We start from the raw sequence: 26,315 nt of genomic DNA, 5'->3' as shown, positions 1-26,315 counted from the left end.
TAATGGTTACACATTTCTGTTTGAATCTATCCCAGATTTAAGAACAGCAGAAAAGGTATTTCTCACTCCCACCACTATCACAGAAGAAGGCCTTTACAAAGTCTATCTACAGTGTAAAATAAATGCAGTCTGACACAACTTTAAACACCTTGGCCCAGTATATAAAATCATGGGGACTTTTTAAAAATCCTTTTAAATTTATGAAATTTTAGCCACACTTTTCCATTTTTTTGTAATCTGCCTTGAGCCCCATTTAGGGAGGAATGCAAAGCATAAATTAAATAAGTACATTACCCCACAAAAAGGAATAATGTTACCAATAAGAGCACCATTGTCCTGAATTAACCACCCAATTAACAGACCGAAAACTCATAGCAACCCAGTAAACACCCAAAGGTAACAAGTCAGAAGTAATTGTATCAGATAGAACAGGACACTTCCAACCACAATGCAATATGGCAGCAATGCCGAATGACACCATTTATCTAGAGGTTTCAGGCCCAGTTGTCTCTCTGCAACGCATGAGCCTAACTTCACAGGAGGCCATAATCTGTTTCTAGGATTGTTGGAGGATACTTCCCTCAATCCTCTATTTCAGGGTTTGATGTTAGGGCGAGGGGAGGGGGTAAACTGGTCCCTTTGTGAAACCTCAGAAGTCTGCTCCCACCACAAAAAAAGTCCCCAAATGTCCTCAAGGGTGAGTGGGGATCACCATATTATTGGGGGACCTGGATTTTTAAAGGCTAGGCCTTTCATATGATAGGGAGTGACCCAGAGCCCTTCCACACTGCCCTTTGTCCCAGAATCTGATCCGAGATTATCTGCTTTAAACGGGAATATATGAGTCCCCACTGCTAGATAACGTGGGATAAACAGATAATCTGGCATCAGATTCAGGGATATAGGGGCAGTGTGGAAGGGCCCCCCAGAAGTTAACTTAGAATCATAGAATCATAGAATCATAGAGATGGAGGAGACCTCGTGGGCCATCCAGTCCAACCCCCTGCTAAGAAGCAAGAAAGTGGCATTCAAAGCACTTCCAGTTCACTTCCTCTTAGAAACAAAGAAACCTTGCCTAAAATGGTCCATGGAGCCATATAAATGTATTTAAATATTCCTCCCACTCATAGAAAATGTCTGGAGGTGATTTTATTGACCATTATTCTGGTCCAGGACCTTGCAAGGGGGCCTTGAGGGGAGACACAGAAACATGCAGCTCAGGCCTGAACTTTCCACACATGTGCCCTACATGAAAGGTTCTCTAGTCCAGACTAAATTTTGAAGCAGTCCAGGTCAATTTTGAAGACTACAAACCATAAAATGATAGTCCTTAAAGTACTTTTGAGGAGGTTACCCACCAGACTGAGCAGGCACACAGATCATTCAGTCAGAGTCTTTCCCAACATGGTAAAATGTATTTCTATTAACATCAAAGTAATTGTGTTGTCAAAGGTTTTATGGCCGGAATCACTGGGTTGTTGTAGGTTTTTTCGAGCTATTTGGCCATGTTCTAGAGGCATTCTCTCCTGACGCTTTGCCTGTATCTATGGCAAGCATCCTCAGAAGTTGTGAGGTCTCTGAGGATGCTTGCCTTAGATGCAGGTGAAATGTCAGGAGAGAATGCCTCTAGAACATGGCCATATAGCCCAAAAAAACCCTACAAAGACCCACCAAAATGGAACAAGTTAATGCAAAGGGGTGGGGGATTTAATCCTCAATCCATGTTCAAAAGCAAGCCTATAAAGGCCTGATAAGATTCTTCTCCACACACCACATTAAAATGTCTTCCTTGCCACTTCTAGGCAGGCTGTGTGAAAACCTGCGATTACAACTCGTGAAAGGCATCAGAGACCGGGCAAAGCTCAGACAGACAGCCCTATAAAAAGCCAAAGGAAGAAAAAAGGCTCAGCAGTAATAACAGGTGGAATGAAATAAAAGTGGCTGAAGACAGTGCACCTTTTGTGCACCTTCTCTCGCTTTGTCTCTGCAGCACATATACTGAAAACACCTTTTTCAGGAAGAAGCCACAACAGACAGTGACAGGTTTTCATTAGCCGTACTGTTTCGCTTCACTGCAGATGAAATTGAGTTTGCCACATCATGTTTAATGTGCCGTGAATACTAAATGCCATTTTTTCAAAATGAAACAGGGGTGCATCCACACTGCAGAATGAATCCAACTTGATACCCCATCTAACTGCCACAACTAGAAGTTGTAGTTTTACAAGGTCTTTAGCCTCCTTTGCCAAAGAAGGCTGACACCTTACTAAACTTCATATTTCATAGCATTAAGCCATGGATTTCATAACTTTAAGCCATGGCAGTCAAGTCAACAATGTAAGTGCACCTGGGAATAGATTTCTCATCTGCCCTGGTCAGTCTGTTTATCAAAAAGTCACTGTTGAGAAGGTACACAAAGAATATTCAAAAATATTCAGAAAAAGATCAAAAAGCATGTTTTTGAGTGTTGGGAAACACTGATGAGAACAATCCTGGATTGGCTAGAATCCACAGAAAAATTGCACATGATTATTTTCTGCAGGAAAAAAACCACTTTTCAATGCAAAAGATAGTATTTTCTGTATAGGAACTAATAATTACTGTGCAGAAATATTTTCTCTGCAGAAAAACCTATTCCTGCACCAAAAATTCTGTAATTAGGACTCTATTCTGTGCCAAATTAACATAAATAAAAATAAAAGTAAAAGGTTTACCCTTGACATTAAGTCTAGTCATGTCCAACTCTGGGAGGTGGTGCTCATCTCCATTTCTAAGCTGAAGAGTCAGTGTTGTCCATAGATGCCTCCAAGGTCATGTGGCCAACATAACTGCATGGAGCACTGATACTTTCCTGCCGAAGCGGTACCTATTGATCTGCTCACATTTGCATGTTTTTGAATTGCTAGGTTGGCAAAAGCTGGGACTAACAGTAGGAGCTCACCCCGCTCCCAGGATTCAAACCACCTACCATTAACACATGGGTTTTATAAAAAACAAACTTTTCTCTGCAACAATTTTTTTTTTGTGCAGAAAATAATTCCATAGCAATGTTATATTCTGCACAGAAAATACTATTTCCTGCACTGAAAATACAACTTTCTAAGCAAAATAACTACAAGTAGATTTAATACGGAAAAAGTCCTAAATTGCAAACAAGTTTCAAAAATTGTGTGGTTCTCAAGATTTCCTCACAGGAGGAGGAAAATAAATAAAATTATGTGCTGCTTCCTTCAAGAGGAAAATTAGTAAAGAAGCACACCCCCACTATTAAAAAATCATGAAAAAAATCAAGAAAGTAGATGAAATTCAAGATTAAACGCCTATCTTCCTTGTCAATGTGTTTCCATTCCAAATAGCAATAGTGCCAAGGAATTAAATAATTCTTGTTTCCTGCGATGTTTATATTGTTAATGTCCAATGTCAAAGGAGGGAGTTCTTCCTTGCCTTTATGGATATTTGGAAAGCTTCTTTATTATACTTGCAGGCAGAAGAAGCTTAATTAGATTTGTTGGCTTGAGTGTTTAGACTTGAAACCTCATTATTCTGGTCCAGATAAACATCTTAAAGACATTCTTTGAAGAAGAAAAAAACCCTCCTTGACAACAGTTTCAAGAAGGTGGTACAAGTCTGTACAAAAGAAACCTAATTTGATTGCTGTTCAATTTTCAGATTTATCACCTGAATCAGAGATATCATAAAAGTATGGATTCTGAAAAGAAATTATTTTTATATGGTAACAGAAAATAATTAATTTCCAGTGGCATTCTCCTCCCCCTGCGGTGGTTGTCATAAAATCATAGAGCTGGAAGTGACATGAACGATCATTGACATGAAAGGTCATCCAACCCAGCCCCAGCCAAAGCAGAAAATCAACTATTGCAGCATTCTTAATTAGTTGTAGTCCACCATCGCAACTACTTCTAACAAAAGAGAGAGACCTCCAGTTTTCGAGGCAGTCAGCTCTACACCTGAACAGCTGGTGCTATTAAAAAGTTTTTCTTAATGTTTAAGCAACTTGGGAAGGGTGCAAATTGAGCTAAAGACCTCTGTGGCCTTTCCTTCAGAGCAACAGAAAGCAAATTCCTCCATTTCTGCTTAAGAAGAAAATGACTCTTTCTGGAGAAGAAATAATGTTGTGTAAGATTATCATTGAATACAATTTGAGTTAAGTGTCTAGTGAGAATCATCTGAAGGGTTAGTTATGAATTATTTTCCAAATGTTTAAATTGTACATGCTTTGAATTTTCCTTGCCTATATTGAGATCCTGGTTTTAACATTAGGAAATGTTGTGGAAGGCTTCCAGCATTTCTGCTTTGTCTTTAATTTGTATTTTAATTTAAAATAACAAACACAGCAGCAATTCTTCTAAACCCAAGAGATTCCAAAAATATTCAGTTCATACCATGTACTTCTGACATTCATTCAGCCAGTGACAAATAGCTGAGCACTTTTGAAGCTTTCGTTAGCTGCATACATATGATTGTTATTATGTGGCTGAGCAATTGAATAGATGGGGGAAACTCAAACATTTTAAAAGCTACTAAAAAATTAAATAAAAGAATATTAATCAGTTTGTCCTCCCCATATTGGGGCAGTTGGAAGGGATGCAATGGAAATGGAGCATCTACCAGGGAACATTGGTGCTACTGTTCAAGGACAACTTGATCTCTCTTCCATGTGGCTGGGCAATGGGGTGAACCAACATATGTAACCTGCCCTATAGTCTATACTGACAAGCTGAAAGGAGGACATCCAAGACAGTCGTGTCTAGAAACTAAGGCCCCATTTATACTGCCATATAATGCAGTTTCATCATACGCACTGCTATATAATGCAGTTCAAGGCAGTTAAATTGCATTATATGGCAGTGTGGATGGGGCCTAAGTCCATTTAAGAATGGTTGACAGAACTAGGTATGTTTAGTCTGCAGAAGATAAGACTGAAAACTAACTATCTTCAGATATCTGAAGGGCTGGTACATGGAAAACAGAGCAAGTTTGTTCTCCCCTGCTCCAGAAGACAGGACTCCAAATGATGAATTCAAATGACAGGAAATGAAATTCTAAGGCCCCTTCCACACAGGTGTATAAAATCCAGATTATCTGCTTTGAACTGGATTATATGGCAGTGTAGACTCAAGATAATCCAGTTCAAACCAGATAATGTGGATTATCTGTTTTGATCAACTGTATTATATGGCAGTGTAGAAGTACTCTAAGTAATAGTGGAATGAACTTACTCACATGACGGTAGTCTCTCCTTCACTGAAAGTTTGAGGTGGAGTTTGGATGACTATTTGTGAAGGATGTTTCAACTCTGGATTCTTGCAGCAGTAGAGGATTGCACTAGATGACCTGTAAGGTCTCTTCAAACTCTATAATTCATGAAGATTCTGGGTAGAATGATTCATGAACATCCCTCACTATTCCTGAAGTCCAAGGGCCTTTCCACACAGCCCTATATCCTACAATATCAAGGCAGAAAATCCCATAATATCTGCTTTGAACTGGGTTATCTGAGTCCATACTCAGACAATATGAGATGTTCTGCCTTGATATTCTAGGATATAGGATTGTGTGAAAGGGCCCCAAGAGATGGATTAAAATCCCATTTAAATGGAGCGTGGAAAATACACACAATTTTAAAAACACTTTTAAGTACCTTCCGTTTCTACTGTAGACCCAAGGACAGGTTTAAAAGTAAAGGTGTTTTTATCTTGTTTGGCTCCTTCTCTATATAGCTGAACAATGGTTTGTAAGCAGCTATTTTACCCAAACCCATTTACTACAATTCCAGTATGACACCATGGTCAAAGCTCCTGCATTTCAAGAACAAAAATCCTGTTCTACATACACGTTTGATTTGTTCTTTTAAAAAGAAAAATCACACATAGAGAGAACACTATTCAGTTTCTTCCAGGAGGCCATCCCAGTTCTTTGGGGTCACTATCAAGAATGTCTCGCTTCTACCAGCTATTCATCCTAACTTCCTGGAAACAGGTTTAAAAAGGCTTAGCTGGTGAGCGAAATGTTTCCATAGCAAATGGTGAGACTTCTTAAACATGCATGTCCTCATGAATTCCACTTATGCACTTGAAGAGACAGCATTGTGAATAACTAATGTGATAGACCCAAGATCTATCTATACCAGTGTTTTATTCTTAACTAGAAGTGTATGGGATGCCCAGAAATAGTGCATCAGTGCAATAGCACCCTCCTGTTTGTGTTCTTCAAGACCACATTGTGCTATTTAGTATTACGTTGTGTTGTATTCTCCCTAATGCAGTGGTTTCCAACCTGTGGGTCCCCAGATGTTTTGGCCCTCAATTCCCAGAAATCCTAACAGCTGGTAAACTGGCTGGGATTTATGAGAGTTGTATACCAAAACACTTGGGGACCCACAGGTTGAGAATCACTGTCCTAATGGCTGGCAGTGTATATGCAGGATATAGTGTTGGAGCATATGATGAATGCCTCTCCTTCCACAACAAATAACCAAGGGAAAGGTTGGAAGGGCCCAGCATTTCACAGTAAACAAAATCAACCACTGCCCGTATCTAGAATCAAGTTTTCATATTCAGCAGAACTGGCTTGATACCACCTTGAATAATTAATAGAAGCAATTTCATTGCTTTATTATTGGCCCAACCACCCAGCATCCAATAATTGTTACTACTGAGTAGTAGATAATTAATTCTTGCAATATTTCTCCAATAAATTACTTGGCGCTTTGGGTAGATTATTCATCCAACTCTACTTAATTGGGAAATGTCACCGCCTGTTTTAGCAATTCAGAGTTGCACTATAAAGTTAGAAAGCTAGGTCAGGTACTTCTAAAAAGAGGGATTTCATTAGAGGGTGGTCCCACTGGAAAATAACCACATACAAAGAGCTACTTGCATGATAAACAAAGCTTTGTTCTATAGATACATTCATATTTTCATTAAACTACAAGCATTCCTACAGACTCACCACTTCTCTGAGCAGCAAGATTTGGTTTGGGTTTGGTCCTCTATAGAACAAAAAGCCCAGGAGGCTTCTGCTGGTGCCTTGTTTTAATTTGTTTGTTCATTCTGATGTTTATATTTTTATCATTTGTATTTTTTACAAAAATGCAAACAACTTTTCCCATCTGATACCATTTAAATTGGTTGGACTGCAAGTCACCACCTCCGTAAAATTGCAGCTTTCTTTCCCCAAAACACAATGGCTTGGGTCATGCCACTAGGGGCGCATCCAGACAGACCCTTTATTGCGGTAACTCCCGCAATAAAGAAGGGGCTGTCCAGATGACATCCTGGACAATCCTGAATTAATTTGCCACAAACGAGGGGAACCCTGGCTTGTAGTCCCCCACCCATCGGTAACTTGAATGGCTTGATGCATTTAGTATGTAGCAAGGAAACATATGGCCCTCTAGATAAAGAACTGCAACTTCCTTCCGTTCTCACCATTATCCATATTTGCTGAGACTAAAGAGAATTGTAGTTCAACAATATCTAGAGACCAGCACTCAGCTAAACATAGCCATAGAGAAGGTAAGCCTTTGGGACAGTGCAATAAGGAAACCCATTCCACAGTCCAGAGCCGGCTAGGTGTTTTGAGATATAATCTGATTTTAGTGTTCATGTATAATTTTAGTTGTTTTATGTTCCAGCATGGAATGCTTGCCATGTATATGTTGTGCTCCACCCTGAGTCCTCTTCAGGGTGAGAATATAGATGTTTCAAATAAATAGATAAATATGCTTGCAGGATACATCTTTAATCTTTTGTGTTATTGCATATCCTCTAACATTTGACAGGCAAAACCCGAGACACGTGTAGACAAGTAGGTTCTGAGTGTGGTCAAGGTGGGAAACATTACTAATGATGAAGAAGAGACTGTAACAGGTTGCTTTTTACCGAGTCCATGGGAAGGGCATTGTCTACTCTCTGTATGCAAAGTTAATTTAGTGCAAACCACACTATGCCCTCACTTATCTTGGGGGTTACGTTCCAGGACCACCTGCGGTAAGTGAAAATCCACGAAGTAGGGACGTTTACAATATATATACAGTATACATACGTATACATATGTCCCCCCCCCCCCCCCCCGGAAGATGGCCCTCTCTCTCTCAATCAATCTCTCTCTCTCTTTCTGGGTGCTGCTGGGAGCTGCTTTCCCTCCACCTCGAGCTCACGCCCAGCCTGGGATCCATGGAGAAGTAGGGGGAGAAGGAGGAAGGTAAAGAGGGCAAGGAGGCTGAGCCTACACAGAGATCCTTCGATCCATCCGCCCCTCCTTCTTCCTCCAGTATTTCCTTGCTACTTGTATACAATACTGTATTTCAAATTCTTTTTTAAAAAAACCACAAAACATCAAGTCCGCAAAAAGTGAACCATAAAGTAGCGAGGGAACATTGTATTTCGGAACTTTGAACTCACTCTACAACAATTGAAATAAGTGACTTAATGCGGTTCTGATAACAATTGGGGGGAAACGAGCCATCACTAGTTTAAAAGGAAGACAGATATAACAACCTGTTTACAGGTCACTCAAATTCTATTAGCTGTGTTTACTATATAGATGTGAAAACTTGCATAAGCTTTTTCACAGAATGTACTTTGCACCTCTAAATTAAGGAGGAGGAACAAAAAGCTATGAACAACAGTATGGTGTCATTGTCTTTCCAATGGATAATGTTTTCAGCCATCTTTCTGGCTTCTATGATTTCTCCAGACTTTGACTTGAGATGGTTAAGAACTTTTTTCAAGAAAGCATTTTTCATATTGTTCGCTGGTTGAACACTGATGGACATGAATGGTTTTGGAATTTAAAAGGAAGCCTGACCCATATCGTTGGAAGATTGAATACTTACAGATGGTTAAGCGGTTATGGATATGAATGGATTTTAAATGCAACTAGAACAGCGTTTTAATCCCCAGCTGTTTGTTTTAGTTATTTGTGCTACTTTTCTCTCATTTTTATTTGGTAGTTTAAATAAGTTTTTTTATAATGGTGTTATTTTTGTTCCGCATGTTTTCAAATTATTTTCCTCCTAGGCTTTACTTGCTAAATAATAGAAATTCTTTATTTGGTAATTTTTTATGTTGGTGTAATATACCAACAATTAAACCAGTTATTAAAGACACAGTGTTACAAATTTCTTATTGAATGGTTCTCAGCTTTCCTTTAAGAAAAGTCAAGATTTTCAGCAGCACTTTAGTAGGTGAGGGATCAAATACTCTCTTCTGTAGTTGCCTGTAAACCCAAAATATGCACTGCCCTTTTTGCTGTTTGTTTGTTTGTTTGGAAGTTGGCAAGGACCAAAGAACACATAGGAACAATCACATTGAAACTTGTTGCTATTTCAATAGAGAACTCTCCCGTGTACAAAATTAATCCAACCCATGTTCAGACCTTATGAAGTGCTTTACATAATCCTCTGCACACAACTGTATTCATGAATACACAAGTGAGCCTTGTTTACTATCTAAAGTGAGACCAGTAAACTGCGAATCAAAAGACTCAGTACTATACCGTTCTTTTGTTGCTGCTGATGATGATGTTTGGAGATTTAACATCATTTCTGACTTATGATAACCTCAATTCAGAAACCTATCACAGGGCTTTCTGAGGCTAACTACATCACATGCACACACCAAAAGTATAGTAAACTCCTCAACTGTCCCAATTTGGCAAGCCCAACTAACCATCTGTTGCCCCATTTTTTCAGTTTCTCTTTCATCTCCCAGTGCCACCCATAGTGTACATTCAACTTCAAAGCCTTTCTTTGCTCCTCCCCAATCCCAAAGCCACTACTCCAAATTTGAGAGCAACATATCATGCAAAATACCCTAAATGATTATGAGATGGCTCAAAAACACAGCATCGTGGATGAATTTGCAGCGGATAAGACATTGAAATGATTCCACATCTTAAACCCTTATCTTTGCTTTGTTCACATTCTGCTGGTAACTTTGTTTTTCTTTTTCTTTGGATGCCTAAACTATATTTCTAAGTGATTATTTGATCACTTAGAAATATACTTTAGAAATCCAAAGAAAACGGAAAAACAAAGTTTTAGGTTACTTCAATTCTAGAGACTACAACAAAATTTCATTTGAGGGGAAATTAGATTTGGGATTTTTATATGGGAAAGCAATCGCCTCATTCCCCCACCGCTAAATCCCTAAAGCTATGGAAAGGAAGGGATGAAAGTGTTCTTGGAGATAAATCACACTAAACTGTTGGTAATTCTACCTAAAATACACTGCTAGCAATAAAACAGAGCCAGTATGGATTTGCTTATTAGATTAATGTAAGTTGGACCATAGAGCTCAATTGTATGCCCTCCAACATTTTACAAATTAAAACCAGGACATATGTGGCCAAACAACATCAGACTGTGTTCAAGCTGGCAAAAGTTATTAATGAGAACAAACACTCAAGCTAGGAGACACAAGCACTCAAGCATCAGGGCAAGACCCCATCCAGCCCTCTCCTCTCACCAGCTGCTGAGTTAAATGAGTGAAAACTATGTTTGACTTTGAATCCAGTGAAGCAAATTCAGAATGGAAAGCAAAAGTAGGAGGAAAGAAGAGAGGCTGGAATGTCTTAAAAGCATCTGAAAAAGTGGGATGATGGAGGGTCCCTGCCTAATCTGGACATTGGGAAGGCATACAATGGGCAGGGCCTTGGAGTAGACATCCAGAGCCCCACTGAGCAGAATGACCACAGGATGACTCAAAATGCAGTAGGGCTGAAAATGTGAAACAACACTCATGATATCACTTCAAAAGCATTTCTCTCCCTTTGATAATTATGAGCAGAGTCTAAATGTACTGAACTGCACAATTGAGATTTATTCTATCAACCATCTGTGAGATCTGAAAATCAAACCTCCATTAAAGAGGAAGGGTAGGACACAAAGGCAATGGACAATATGGGTGCAATATGGGGAGTTGAAGTTTAGTGAGGCACCAGCACTGTTTGACAGACAAGGCTAATGGCCATGTACAGATACAGCAGCCCGTGATTCCTGAGTCTCAAGCCATGGCAGGTAAAGTGGTGTCAAACTGCATACATTCTACAGAATAGATCAGTGGTTCTCAGCCTGTGGGTCCCCTGATGTTTTGTCCTACAACCCAGAAATCCCAGCCAGTTTACCAGCTGTTAGGATTTCTGAGAGTTGAAGGCCAAAACATCTGGGGACCCACAGGTTGAGAACCACTGGAAAAGATGCATCCTCAGTGGCTGTTCTGGGGTTATGTCATTCTCTCTCTTTGGAAGTCCAAACTGCCCTCGCTTTACTCTCTTTCTGGCAGCATAAAATAAACTAACAATTAATGGATGTTTGTAGATTTTTCGGGCTGTATGGCCATGTTCTAGAAGTATTCTTTCCTGACATTTCGCCTGCATCTATGGCAGGCATCCACAGAGGTTATGTGGTCTGTTGGAAACGAGGATAAGTGAGGTTTATATATCCGAGGAAAGTCAAGGGTGGGAGAAAGAACTCTTGTCTGCTGGAGCTAGGTGTGAATGTTTCAATTGGGCACCTTGATTAGCATTTGATGGCCTGACAGTTTTTAGGTGTGGCTTCTTCCTGACACAGCTCAAGGAACTTGAAAGGCACTGCATACTACTTCAACCAGAGAAGTCGGCCATAGCAAATCACATGATGAACCAGCCTAGACATAGCATATTATTGGAGAACACAGAAATCCTGGACCACTCTAAAAACTACCATTGCAGGCTACACAGAGAAGCCAATGAAATCCACAAGCATGTGGACAATTTCAACAGAAAGGAAAAAACCATGAAAATGAACAAAATCTGGCTACTGGTATTTAAAAAAACTCTAAAATTATAACAGTAAATAAAGAACAAAACTCAAACACAGGGGAACTCCAGACAAGAAACATTCAGTAACAGCTAATCACCTCTCAACAAAGGATTCCCCCAGGCAGAAACAAGGCACACCTAAAAACTGCCAGGCCATCAAATGATAATCAAGGTGGCCAATTGAAACATTCACACCTGGCTCCAACAGACAAGATTTCTTTCCCCCATCCTGGACTTTCCACCCAATTTTCCTAGTTTCCAACAGAGTTCACAACCTCTGTGGATGCCTGCCATAGATGCAGGTGAAATATCAGAAGAGAATGCTTCTAGAACATGGCCATACAGCCCAGAAACCTACAACAATCCAGTGATTCTGGCCATGAAAGTCTTTGACAATACAATTAATGGATACAATGATTTTCATGTGTTTTAATTTCTGTTGTTTAAGTATAACTGAGAGGAGGAGTTATCATCATTCTTTGCATTTAAAAATAATGGTTTCAGTGGGACTATGCTTTTAACATTTTATTGTATTTTAAACTGTTTTAACTCCATGTTTTAATTTAAAAAATAGGTTATACAAATAGTTTTCAAACCAACCTTATATAGCCACCTTGGGACCTACACAAGGATAAAAGTGGCTATATATTAAAGAAGTAAACAAGTGTTGATTTGTTATTCAGCTATTGATTCAATGGGTAATCTCACGCTGGAATTAGCAATTGTATTTAAGACTCATGATTTAATTGGCAATCAAGAATTAATATTTGTAGGCTGAAAGACCAATTTAAGAAAATTAAAGGGGTCCAGAAATGGAAAAGGCAAATTATAGGGGATGTCAGAGTTCATTAATTGTTAATCAACTATTAATAGTTAATTGCCTGAAAGTTAATGGGTTGGGAGGCTTAATAATTGCATAGAAAGAAAGAAGTTACTTGCAAAGAAATGGAACTTCTTTTAAAAATCTGGAAAGATTTCTTTTTAGAGAATGCAAGTAGTAGGCAAAATGTTGGGAATATTTTTTTTGCCAGTTCAGGCCCAAAGATCATTATCCATAACGTCATAATGAAGGTTGATCATAGGCAATTTAACTGGAGAGGCTTCTAAATTATCCTACAGAAGAGAACGTGTAGACTTTTAAACGTAGTTGGGATCCCATTAGATAAGGGATCAAAGGAGCTGTAGTCCAAAAAATGCATATACTTCATCCCTATTTTAGAAGAGTGTTCTAATATGTACTGTTCTATTTTCATATTACATCAGTGTCCCACCATCTTCAAAGGCTCCTTCAAATGCAATCCTATACATATCTGGTCAGAAGTTTTACAGAGTTCAATGGGACTTGTTCATAGATAAGTGGGCACTAGATTGTACCCTTAGTATCATCACGGAATAATTGAAAGTGCAATATTAAACCTCAGAAAGGTATTGGGCTCAGCTGTGTCCTAGCTCTACTTCTCCACAATTCCAGAACGTGAAAGTACATCATTGAGGAGCAATGAAATAACTGCTAAGGAGACATCCTTCCATACCTAGTTGGGACTATTTTCATATGATAAACATGCACACATACATGAACAAAGCTCAGGATACTATACTTAGTCCTTCAAAAGTAATGATATAAGTATCTCTTGATATTGAAGCCATATTATTGCGTCAGCTTTGCTTTGCTACACTGGTTTAGAATAGAATAAACTGACAACTTTGCTTCCTAGTTACAATGTTCTCAGATAGTTTCTGGCTTGCCACATGCCCCACATTAAAGATCTCAGTCTTCTGTTTCAATCCACTATTTTATGTGTAAGGTTGCTCAGATCCAATCTCTGAGCCTCCTTAGAAGGTAAAGTCAAGGCCTTGGAGGTCTATCTGGATATGAGGCTATGAAAGCACTTGGATCACCTGAGATGTATTGTGTTTCCTATTAAATTACAGAAATTTTAAAATATTATAATAAAAATTGCATAAAGTAAGACCCATGTAATTGTAGAACCCATACCTGTGGTTTCACTTACCCACACCTTATTTATTTATTCATTTATTTGTTTATTTGTTTATTTAGAACTTTTATATACCGGTCTTCTCACCTCCAACGAGGGACTCAGGCCAGTTTACAAGGGGGTTCATACACAATAGTTTAAAAACATCACATCAATAATACACTAATATAAACACATTAAAGTACTATCATATAGTTATATAAAACCAAGTCGTTAGCATAAAAATTACTATTCATCCCATCCGTCCGTGTGGTCAAAAGCCATTGCCTCACTCATCAAATGCCAGATTCCAAAGCCAGGTTTCTACCAACTTTCTAAAGGTCAGGGGGGAAGGGGCAGTTCTAATCTCCAATGGGAGAGAGTTCCAGAGCCGAGGGGCCACCACCGAGAAGGCCCTGTCCCTCATCCCCACCAGACGCAATTGCAAAGATAGTGGGACCGAGAGCAGGGCCCCTCCAGAAGATCTTAACAACTTTGATGGTTCATAGGGGAGAATCCATTTGGACAGGTACCTAAGGGGAAATGGTCTCTGTAGTAATTTGCTAGATCCCCATACGATTCTATGGCATGTTTCCCCTGGAAGATACCATAGAATTGCACTGGAGAACATAACAAATTTCCTTCTAAGAATATCTAGGTCAGTGGTTCTCAACCTGTGGGTCCCCAGATGTTTTGGCCTCCAACTCCTAGAAATCCAACAGCTGGTAAAGTGGCTGGAATTTCTGGGAGTTGTAGGCCAAAACACCTGGGGACCCACAGGTTGAGAACCACTGCTCTAGGTCCTTCAGCACAACTCAATGGTATGCTAGGACTAGACACCAGCTAATTTAATGGCATTTGGTCATATCTGGAGTTTCTGGAAACCATGGTCTAGCCAGAAAAGTATCTCCTGCAGATATGGGGGTCTTGCTGAATATGTAAACAAACACATTCAATTTCATGCAGAAATTTCACATTTAGGGTGATGCACAAGTGGCTGTGGCAGCAGTAGTGTATTCTTCTTGGGAACCACAATGACAGCAACAAGAAGAAACATATAAATCTATTGGATTTGGCAGCAAACAAATCAGACTATGACAACACAGGCAAGAAAATTATACCTTTCAATAAGTGATTGTCATGAATACTACATTAATTGGTGGAAGAGGAAAAAGAATACTGTATAAGCTTAAGAAAGCCAGCTGGCAGGAAGAACTATTCATTTGAAAAGAGTCTCGCAGCTGAGTCAAACATGAAACTGTCAGAAAGTGCTAATCCTTGAGGATTCCTGTGTCATTACTGAAGTAGTGGTTTTGTTCCATGTTTAGTCTCAACTAAAGCAGTTAAGGGTGCGCCTACAGTGTAGAATGAATGCAGTTTGGCATCAGCTTAACTGCCACAGCAAATGGTATTCTTGGAGTCCTGGTTTGGTGAGACACCAGCACTCTTTGGAAGAGAAGGCTTAAAGACCTTGCAAAACTACAACTCCCAGGATTCCATAGCATTGTGCCATGGCAGTTCAAGGGGTGTCAAACAGCATTGATTCTACAGAGTAGATGCTTACTTACTTAGGCGATCCTCGTAGTACGAGGATGATGGTCTTCCAAGAGTGGTAACCTGTGGGTGGGTCCGGAAGTGACTGTGGAGCCCTATTCTTGATCTGCATTTTCTCCCACAGTGAGGGTAGATGCACCCTAAGGTGCTAACCCTTATCCCTAAAATAGATGCAGCATCTTCCATTGCTCCTTTAAAGTTCAGACAAACCCTGAGTGGATACAATGCCCCACCAATTATTGCAGATGTCCCCAAATGAAGGCCCGTGGGCTGGATATGGCCCTTCAAGGTCGTTTACCAGGCCCCACCCTCAGTTATAGACTTAGGGTTGCCCTAAGTCTGAAATGACTTGAAGGCACACAACAACAACAATAACCACAACAACAACCATTCTGATTAACTTGACTGTCTCATCAGCCAGAAGCAGGCTCACACTTCCCACTGAAATCCTGGTAGGTTTATGTTGGTTAAAATTGTTCTTATTTTTAAATATTGTATTGTTATTTCAATTTTTTTTTTGCACTACAAATAAGACGTGCAATGTGCATAGGAATTTGTTCGTATTTTTTTCAAACCATAGCCCAACCTCGCAACAGTTTGAGGAACCATGGACTGGCCCTCTGCTTAAAAAGTTTGAGGACCCCTGAATTATTTATTGAGTCCCAAACTTCCCTTCTCCTCATACTAAAGGGTTCAGAGAAACAGAACACTGCCCAGTGCAATTGATTTCCAAGCGTTGTTCTGTCAGTTGGCCCAAACCAAGTGTGTCACATGACATTTGATTCTTCTTTATTCTGCGTGATTTCTAGATCCTCACTGTCTTTCAACCTCCATCTCTTTTCACCGGCCTACTTAAGATCTGCATTCTGGGACCTTCAGGCTTCTCATTCAGTCAAAGGTTTTCTCTTCCTTGGCTCAGCTTTGTTCTTTTTTCTCTCTCACTCACTGCTATGTACTCTTGGAAACATCTCCCTGAACATTTAAAGGTTGTTCCTTCCCCATTTTTAATAAATATCAATTGAAAAGTTTGTTTTCCAAAGTTATTGAGACTTTAATATTGTTTTATAATCTCGGTTTTTTAATTATATGTATTTGTCAGTTTGCTTTATATATCATATTGCATTACTTTTTTCTAATTCTGTCTGGATCATTTGTTTTATAATTGTACGTCATAGATTTAATTTATATTCCTTCCCCTGTAAGTAAGTGTGTGTGTGTGTGTGTGTGTATGTGTGTAAACATATTTAGATTGCATGGCTTTGGCAGAACTGAATGATTTTTGCTGTTGTTGTTTTTCACTTGTAAAGCACGACATACACTGATAGAGCTGTATAAAAATAACAATGATAGTAATGCCAGCAGATGGGCATCAAAATCTCCAATTCTGTAGAATCATCAGACCAGAGAGAATGAACTGTCATTGGAACACATAAGTCTCCGTGCAATGCTGTGCACTACTGTCTTTTATTTATTCAAACATTTCTACATATAGTGTTCCATCTGATTTGAATTTTAAGGTGGGGTGTTCCATGTAAAATTAATAAAGCAGAACCACAATGACAAAACTGTGGATAAAATCTGTAAAATCTGACGTGGTTTTATACAGATGACAATGCTTAGATAAATAAAACTGGATTTGCGGGCAATGAAGAAACTACAAAATGGTACCAAGCGAGCTTGTTTTCTGCTGCTCTGGAGACTATTGATTCAAATTGGAGGAAGAAAGATTCTATCTAAAGCCGTGTTTCTCAACCTTCCTAATGTCACGACCCCTTAATACAGTTTCTCATGTCATGGTGACCTCCAATCATAAAATAATTTTTGTTGCTACTTCACAACTGTAATTTTGCTACGGTTAGGAATCGTAATGTAAATATCTGCTATGCAGGATGCATTATCGTTCACTGGGCCAAATATGGCAAGAATATCCAATATGCCCAAATTTGAATACTGGTGGGGTTGGGCGGGGGGAGGATTGATTTTGTCATTTGGGAGTTGTAGTTGCTGGAATTTATAGTCAACCTACAATCAAAGAGCATTCTGAACTCCACCAACAATGGAATTGAACCAAACTTGGCATACAGAACTCCCATGACCAACAGAAAACACTGGAATGGTTTGATGGGCATTGACTTTGAGTTTTGGAGTTGTAGTTCTAAAAACAAGCAGTGATGAATCTGGACCAAACTCAATATGCCCAAATGTGAGCACTGGTGGAGATTGGGGAAAATAGACATTGACATTTGGGAATTGTAGTTGCTGGGATTTATAGTTCACCTACAATCAAAGAGTATTCCAAACCCCACCAACGACAGAATTGGACTAAATTTCCCACACAGAACTTCAATGACCAACAGAAAATACTGTGTTTTCTGATGGTCTTTTGTGATGAATCTGACACCCCGTCGCAATCACACACACCCAGGTTGAGAAACGATGACTTAGATTAATGTATATGTCTACACAGAAATTATATATAAAACAATATTTGAAGTGAATCAAGGTTCTCCTCAGGGCTAACACTTGAGGAATGTAAAAATAAGCCAGAAGACTTTGTAAAGATGAATGAATATTCAGTCTAGGTTGTCACTAGATTTTCACTACAGCCTTATGCAAAATAATCTCCTTAAATCAAATATTTGATAAATGTAAGAAACTAAGATGCTAAACATTTGTTTAAAACATGCATATGCTAATTTATAGATAGAGGTACAGATCTGGGGATTGTAATTTAAACCAAGATACAAAGGGCCTTGCCACAGTGGGAGGAAAATATCACCAGGTGACCTATGTGCTCACTCAGTTTGCTGCCCAGGTGCTAAAACTGTTGGGAAGCAATTCCAGTGGTTCCGTTTTCCTAATCACCAACATTTTATCTTTTACTCAAGGGACTGATTAAAGGATGGCTTCAAGCTTAGGATTGTCCTCTATAAAGCAGAATGGCTTGTGACCAGACTATCCAAGATAATAAATTGCGAACTAATAGAGTCAAGGAAGCAATAGGTAAAATTACATCGGTATGTAATAAATGAATGAGAAAGGCCACTTTCCAGTAAATCCACATAATCAATCTATATTAAATACATAATCCACAGTTTAATTATACTAAGGGCACAGTAGATATGAAGGCTGGTTAGGCATACATCGTTTTACTGGAAGATTAGTGATGCTGTAAAACAAGATAACATTTGGACAAAAACCAGACACATTTCAGTACTATTGTCTTCATTCGTTGGCAATCCTAAAATCCTGTTGGGTTTCATCCCTGCACAAGTCACTTGTCTCATCAAGTCTCCAGCTCTCAATGAGTAGCTAGACTAGTGATGGGATTAGAGTGAGAGATTCCTCCCCCCACATTCCTATGGATGCTTATCCCAGAAGGGGCTTTTTCTTTTCCTCCTTGCCACTATTTTATCCACCTCTGTGGAGGTCACTTCCTTTTTTAAAGTATTTTGATTGTCCTGTGCTCGGCCATGCGGTCAGCCTTCATTGTCCTTTCTGCTTTTTACTTCCTTCCAGTGAAGACACATTTTGCCTCTCTCTCTAGGCAAAATGTAGTTGCATGGATATTTTGACTTCTTATCCTTTTTACCTTTCTTAGAAGATGAGATTTAGTAAGCTTGTTAACTCCGAGGCCTTTTCTATCTAGAATGTTTTTCTTTTCTTGAATAAATATTTTTGAACCTAAAGTTCTGACTCTGCAATCCTGTGTCATCTTGTTGAATGGAAGCTTATCCTGGCTCACCAGTTTCTGCTGGTTGAGTCTAACAGCTCAGATTCCCCCAACAAATCTTTTATATCTAGATATCTTTGCAGTCTTCTTCACAAAATAAGAAAAGAAGTCCTTCTTGTCTTCATCATCCACAATCTATTATGGATTATGTATTCAATAGAGATAATAAGGCAAAAAATGCAAAGATACACAATGGAGGATGCGTGGCTCGAGAACAGTACATGTGAAAACGATCTTGGAGTCCTCATGGACAGCAAATTAAACATGAGCCAACAATGTGATGCGGCGGCAAAAAAAGCCAAAGGGATTTTGGCATGCATCAATAGGAGCATAGTGTCTAGATCCAGGGAAGTCATGCTACCCTTCTATTCTGCCTTGGTCAGACCACACCTGGAATACTGAGTCCAGTTCTGGGCACCGCAATTCAAGGGAGATGTTGACAAGCTAGAATGTGTCCAGAGGAGGGTGACTAAAATGATCAAGGGTCTGGAGACCAAGCCCTATGAGGAGCAGCATATAGAGCCAAGCATGTTTAGCTTGCAGAAGAGAAGGCTGAGAGGAGACATGATAGCCATGTATAAATATGTGAGAAGAAGTCATAAGGAGGAGGGAGCAAGCTTATTTTCTGCTGGAGACTAGGACATGGAACAATGGCTTCAAGCTACAAGAAAGGAGATTCCATCTGAATATTAGGAAGAACTTCCTGACTGTGAGAGATGTTGAACAGTGGAACTCTCTGCCCCAGAGTGTGGTCGATGCTCCTTCTTTCATAGAATCATAGAATCAAAGAGTTGGAAGAGACCTCATGGGCCATCCAGTCCACCCCCCTGCCAAGAAGCAGGAATATTGCACTCAAATCACCCCTGACAGATGGCCATCCAGCCTCTTTGGAGGATTTTAAACAGAGGCTGGATGGCCATCTGTTGAGGGTGCTTTGAATGTGATTTTCCTGCTTCTTGGCAGTGGGTTGGACTGGATGACCAATGAGGTCTCTTCCAACTCTATGATTCTATGATTCTAATTGGTTTTTCATGTTGATTTATTGGAAATTGACCTCAGGACTGATTCTTAATATTTAAATATAATTTTAATTTAACTATAACACATATATTGTTTTACTTGTTTCCTGACCCTTTTGTGATTTTGTAAAGTAAGACACAAAAAAGAAAAAGAGGTAACTGTGTACAGGCTCAACCAAGACTTAGATGTCCAATGAAGGACCAATTGGTGCAATTTCAGCTGTCCCGACAGCATTCCTTGGACCCAGGTCTTAATGATTTGCACAAGGCTAATAACAGCACTAATTAAGATATAACATTATCCCACTGAACAAGGAGAAGTTATTATTTCTGCTTTCACTCTCCGCTTGCAGAGAAAAACACTGCTGCGGTGGTACTGAGGAGTGATATGACATCGCTTTCCTTCCTGCAGGGTACAGCGTGTGCACAATTGTTCTCATGCTAAGAGAAAGGGTCAAAAGCAAGATTGTTAAGAACACCAAAAGAAAAAAAAGATTCAAAGTAAATGCTTTTGCAGTTCTCTGGCTTTCCATTTCAGGATAGGAAGGCATAATGGAGAGCCTGACAAAACTTGGGGAGGAGAAGGAGTGTCATTTCTAATTTATGTAATGAGAAGGGAACAAAGTCACTGGCAAAAAGAACAGTAATGTACAGCCTGTCTGCCACTCCTTTCCAACAATGAATGTATTAAATTACTATACCCTTCATTCACATTTACATAGTTAGTCAGAGCATACTCAGAGACCATCTGAAATCTTAATTCCAAATAAACCTTATATAATAAATATAATAATAATCATCATCATAATTTCCTACATGCAAATGTTGTGCATTTACACAAAAACACAAATTCATAGCATCTCATCAAATACTCATATGGCAGAAGCTCATAACATATCAAGAGGCATGAGTCTGATTAAAATCAATGATTTTTTAAAATCCCTTTTTTATTCCAGCTCCCAGATTACAACATTGGCATGATTTTGCTGTCCAGGGGATTCATAGAAATGTAAGCTAAGACCCCCCCCCTCCCCTCCCCTCAGTATAATTCCTCATATGGATCGATTACAATGCCATTTGGAAGATGCAAGGATTGTAGCCCCCGGAGCTCATGTGCACCATACAGATCAATCAGACTTGGTTACATTCATTTGTATGGGACTCTACTTAGGGACATGGTTTTAGGATGTGTAAAACACTAGTCAGACCTGCCCTTAATGAAAAGATCTCTGAATTATACATACTTTCTTTCTATATTAAAGCAGGGGAAGGTGCAGTCTGTCTGTTCAATGTGATCTTTCAAAACTCTGCTGGGCAGAATTCAGGCTGTGACCTTCTACAATAGCACTTAGAGAAGAGGCAAGACAGCTCCGTCATGTATGGGCCCAGAAGGAAATAGAAAGCCCTTCCTGCATCACAGCTGCCACTGCCCTGACCATGAGGAAGAGGCAGTATCTCAGCATTTCTCAACCTGGGGGTCGGGACCCCTGGGGGGGGGTCGCAAGGGGGGGTGTCAGAGGGATTGCCAAAGACCATCAGAAAACACAGTATTTTCTGTTGATCATGGGGTTTCTGCATGGGAAGTTTGCCACAATTCTATTGTTGGTGGGGTTCAGAATGCTCTTTGATTATAGGTGAACTATAAATCCCAGGAATTACAACTCCCAAATGTCAAGGTCTATTTTCCCCAAACTCCACCGTGTTCACATTTGGACATATTGAGTATTCGTGACAAGTTTGGTCCAGATCCATCATTGATTGAGTCCACAGTGCTCTCTGGACGTAGGTGAACTACAACTCCAAAACTCAAGGTCAATGCACACCAAACCCAGTATTTTCTGTTGGTCATGGGAGTTCTGTGTGCCAAGTTTAGTTCAAGTCCATCATTGGTGGGGATCAGAATGCTCTTTGACTGTAGCTTAACTATAAATCCTAGCAACTGCAACTCCTAAATGATAAAAAAAATCAATCCTTCCCCCCCCCCCCCCAACCCACCAGTATTCAAATTTGGGCATGTTGGGTATTTGTGCCAAATTTGGTCCAGTGAATGAAAATACATCCTTCATATCAGATATTTACATTACGATTTATTACAGTAGCAAAATTAGTTATGAAGTAGCAACAAAAATAATTTTATGGTTGGGGGTCACCACAGCATGAGGAACTGTTTTAGGGGGTCAAGGCATTAGGAAAATTGAGAACCACTGCAGTATCTGCTGTACGTAATTACACCCCACAATGCCATGCGCTTTTCCTTCTCTATTATGTATTAATTAGATTAGAAGGGAAGTGTGTTGTTATTTTACTTGTCAAATGCCATGTACAATGTTGGAACTAAATAAATATGCTGTTGTTATTATTTTGAGGTTCTGAAATCAATGTAAATCTTGAATTCAAAGTCACTGGGATAGTGCATTATAACAAAGGTGACATGGAAGGAAGATGTACAGATACTCAAAGATGGACTTTTGGCATCTACAGTTGTTTCTTTGCCAGTAGAGGTTTTTTGTTTGTGGTTAACACTCAGCTGTAAACAATTGCATTGGAATGTTCTCTGAATCCCTTGATGTAGTGTACTGAGATCTGTTCTCCCAGGAAGAAAAACATTATTCACTTCATTGACATGAGTTAAAGACATGGAAGGGTGTAAAATAATTCTGCCACCTATTTGCATTGGAAAATTGCAGCCAGATACACAATCTCTCTAGATGCAGAAAAGGGAGGGCCCTCACTCATAAATACTTGAGGAAGAAGAATAGAGACAGAATGGAGAGGTGAATGAATCATGCAGGACATATCCAAATCTGAATCTTAGTCAAGGAAGCAAACATAATGGATACTCAATAGCTCAAGGCATTCAAATATTAAAACAAATTTCCAATGCAAGGCACATCTAGACTGATTAAAAAGACTGGAAAGGCACAGATTTATTCCTGTTCTTATTTTGGAGATCGATACTCCTTTGTTTTATATCAGCTCCCGGTATGACCTGGTCAGTTTATTTCAATCCAGTATAAAATTGGAAAGAACAAGAGCAAAATCTGGGACTTTTTAATTAGCATTAAAAGTAACATTTTCTACGATGATATCATTTCTATGTGACACCACACAGCAGAGGTATCAGCAGAATAAATAGAAGTCTGGTGGAGAGACATAAGGCAGATGCATTTCTGAAGTTTGTGTGTATGTGTGTTTGTGTCAGGGGTGACTTGAGGAATTGCAATTCGCTTCTCGGGTGAGAGAAATGGCCGTCTGCAAGGACGTTGCCCGGGGGATACCCAGATGTTTTGATGTTTCATCATCCTTGTGGAATGCTTCTCTCATATCTCCTCATGGGGAGCTGGAGCTGACAGAGGGAGCTCATCCACACTCTCCCCAGATTCGAAACTCCAACCTGTCTTCAGTCCGCTCGGCACAGGGGTTTAGCCCATTGTGCCACCGGAGGATCCTATTTCTGAAGTGCCCTGCAATGTTAGATTTCTGAAAGAGAAACATGAGTATATTTCACACTAATATGCTCTTTGAAAGCTTTTTTTCCCTACAAAACGGTCGATCTAGTTTGTATATTCATTTCAGTTGTATTCACTAGAATCCTATATACACCTACCTAGGAGTTATGCTTCATTTTAAATAAATATCTTTGCATGAAAATACACTATATAACAGCAACAAAAAAAAAAAACAGCCCAAAAACCCTCTTCTTTGCCGCTCTTGGCAATGTACCTATCTGGAGCTGCAGCAAACCTTGCAACTAAAAAGTGATCAATCACATCATCTGGATATCTGTAAATTATAAACATTCTGCTGTGGCTCCTGTTTTAATTAACCTGGACTTGTGAGAGAGAAAAGTAAGTACTGTCAGCCTTCTATTTAACATCCTTCATGAACAAAATTGCTAATGATATTGCTAGCTTTAGACTGATCACTGGATGCTTGACATGAATTCATCAACATAAATCATTCTACAAAAAACATTTATCTTAACCAGCTCCTGCATTGGTGTTCACTTTGTTATGCAATTTCTTGAAGTTCTACAGGCAACTTGTAAACCTTGAAGAGTCTAAGCAGGAGGGCAGAAGCAATAAGCTCATGAAGCATTCAGAACATTGAACTCTACAATGATTCAGCCTCATGTGACAGAAAAAAGAGTTGGGAACCTGTGCTGTCCCAGACCCTGGAGCAGCATGGCCAATGAACAAAGACGGTAATGTCAGTCCTAAAACATTTAAATGATTACTACTTCCTCTTCAAGAAGATTAAAAGTCAAGAAATAATGTTGAAGTTGCAGGACCATTTTGGAAAAGGAGGAGTGTTGGGTGGCTCAGGAGGGTCAATGGTCATGATGACTAGAGGATTCTAGGAACAACAGTACAATATATATATATATATATATATATATATATCTCCAATTCTGGGCACCACCAATATATGAGCAGCAGTAGCAGCAACCATGAAGTGGGTGGGAGGGAAAAAATGAATTTTATAAGGACAGTTATTGAATATATTGTCGAAGGCTTTCATGGCCGAAATCACTGGGTTGCTGTGAGTTTTCCAGGCTGTATGGCCATGTTCCAAAAACATTTTCTTCTGATGTTTCACCTGCATCTATGGTAGGCATCCTCAGAGGTTGTCTCACAACCTCTAAGGATGCGTGCCATAGATGTAGGTGAAACATCAGGAGAGAATGCTTCTAGAACATGTCCATACAGCCCAGGAAACTCACAGCAACCCAGTTGGTCAATAGATGGTTGCACATTTCCCATCAGTGCTCTGGAGTGCCGAACCTGAACTGGATAAGTCTGATTAAAAGTCCTGATTGGCCAATGACCACCTAATTTAGCTTTCCTACAGACTACTTGTGAGGATCACCCCAAGTGTATCATCCTGAATTCTGTCGATGAAAAATAGGCTACAAGTGCAATGGAAATATGTGAAATTGTCACCAACCATTTCACAGCACTGGAATGAGTATCCTTCTTCATTGCTGACTTTAGAAGAGGGAGGGGAACCCTCTCACAATAATTAATTGGTTAATGAGATCCACATGAGTGAAATTAGACTAAAGCCTACTCTCCCATCTCTCCTTTGCACCTGTTCAGTCTCAAAGCCAAGCTCTCATGGCTTTTGCTGGCTTGGTCCGCTTGGCTCCAAGGCCAAGTGAGAAACAGAGCGTTTATCGTGTTTATTCCTCCAAAAAGCTCAGGCCTTCCTAATCCCTCATTCCTCCTTCTGCTTGGTTATGCCTGACTTGTGCTCCGGGTGAATACATTCTGCAGCCAATTAGTCTTGGAATATGACAAACGAAAGAAAGGATAATCTATCTTTGCAATGTATGCTTTCATCTGCTGCAGTGTTTATTTAACCCATGGATGGCCTGCTTCGGGAATAGCTACCATAAAGAGTGGAGGAATCAAGGGAATGGTGTCATGCCTGGGGACTATGGATACCAATTCTGTGTATGGAAAGGTCAAATAATGATCACAAGACATCAATAAACTAAAGAAATAAACTGAAGTAAAAATCTGATGAGACATGGACCTTTTAGGGATTTCAAGTTAAATCGCATCTGTACAAAGTACAGTAGAGTCTTGCTTATCCAACATAAATGGGATGGCAGAACAAAAAATATGTACATTTAGGAAAACTTATCAAAAACAATGGAAGCATAATTTTCAACCTTCTATATCAGGTATGGAGAAAATCATGTAATAATCACTTGCCATGGAGGGGTTAAAGATGAGGAGCCTGTTGGAAAAGGGAGGTGGCAACTCCAATTCAGCAACACAAACATGACTGAAGTCATAAGGATTCAAAGCCAGACCTTTAAGAGATAAGAATCCAAAGCTGCCTCTCTGGATAGGTAAATGTCAGTTTTGCATTTGAACTTTAAATAGAAATGATCGCAAGTTATTTCTATTGAATTTCTGCATACATTTGCTCAATTTGGCAAAACCCGTCACACAGAAACAACACACACAATCAAATAAAACTCTCATTCATCTTATCCTGTGAACCTTCCTTTTCCAGGCTCTGTCACACTTCTGCCTGTTTCATGGCCTAAGAGGAATGGGATCTGGTGGCATCTATGTTAGTAAACTGATGAATCTGATTTGGAATTTAGGCTGGATCTCCACTTTCAAATAATACAGTTTGAACATCATTTTAGACCAGAGGTCCTCAAACTTTTTAAACAGGGGGCCAGGTCAC

The 26,315-nt window shown here is 39.5% G+C and overlaps 1 protein-coding gene across 6 annotated transcripts in view; it reads right to left on the bottom strand.

Moving 5' to 3' along the window:
* Positions 1-26,315, bottom strand: part of IQSEC3 (IQ motif and Sec7 domain ArfGEF 3) — a 204,767-nt gene that overhangs the window by 133,525 nt on the left and 44,927 nt on the right. The window lies entirely within an intron of this gene.

Source organism: Anolis sagrei, chromosome 5 (genome assembly GCF_037176765.1).
Source record: "Anolis sagrei isolate rAnoSag1 chromosome 5, rAnoSag1.mat, whole genome shotgun sequence".
In the NCBI taxonomy this organism is placed as follows: Eukaryota; Metazoa; Chordata; class Lepidosauria; order Squamata; family Dactyloidae; genus Anolis; species Anolis sagrei.
Note: the sequence above shows the minus strand (reverse complement) of the source record. Positions and strands in the feature narration are given on the sequence as shown.